Here is an 837-nt window from a genome sequence, read left to right as displayed (position 1 = left end):
GAAGGCTTAAAGGCCAAAACTGTAAGCCCCTACCCCCAAGATCAGCTGTGAAGCTGTGGCAATCACAGTAGGAGCTGCACCCATCTAGCTCCCAGGCACAGCATCAGCTTACCACTCAGGGCAGCTGAAGCCCAGTGGGAAGAGGGGGGTTGCAGTTGCTCCTTCTGACCTCTAAGGGCAGAATACCCTTTTCATAAGGGATCCCCATCTAGGGATCCAGAGCTAATGCGGAAGGATCAGTAAGCTGGGATCAGTATGGCAGAGTGTGTAGCCTTCACGGGAGACTAGGGTCAGCTTGGAATTATGAAGGACCCAGGGTGAGTAAGGGGTCAAAAGGCGTTCGTAGAGGTCCAGGATTATTTGCTTGTTAGTAGAAGGCTTAGAGGACAGAATTTGTGTTTTTTGTTTGGAGGATGTTATTTTGGAATCCATTCAAGAGGGACCTATGACAAGATCGTGGGGGTTTTGCTACCGAAAGGGTCGGCATGAAAGGTTGCTGGGAGCTGCCAATACTCGTCCAGGTCAAGACGTCTCTGATAGCGGTCGAGGCCACCTCGTTTCACTAGAGGATCAGAAAGTCCCTAGTTTGGAAGGAGAGGAAAGGGTGCCGACGCCCTTCTCACCTCAGTGTGACACGGGGGGCGCAGGCCTAGACATCTCCCGGAGCCCCCGCCCATCGAGTGGCGCTCCCCCAGGGCGGAGCGTCGGCGGGTCCCCCCAGAGCAGCAGGAGCCACGCGGGGCGGGCGCCCCCAGTGCGGGGGTTGAGGGAGGCTGGCTCCGCGCGGAGCTGGGAGGGGGGCGCGGAATCGGGGCTTTTTAGGACCCAGCGCGGCGC

Source organism: Suricata suricatta, chromosome 11, assembly GCF_006229205.1.
Source record: "Suricata suricatta isolate VVHF042 chromosome 11, meerkat_22Aug2017_6uvM2_HiC, whole genome shotgun sequence".
In the NCBI taxonomy this organism is placed as follows: Eukaryota; Metazoa; Chordata; class Mammalia; order Carnivora; family Herpestidae; genus Suricata; species Suricata suricatta.
The sequence above is the reverse complement of the archived record's forward strand: the minus strand, read 5'-3'. Positions refer to the sequence as shown.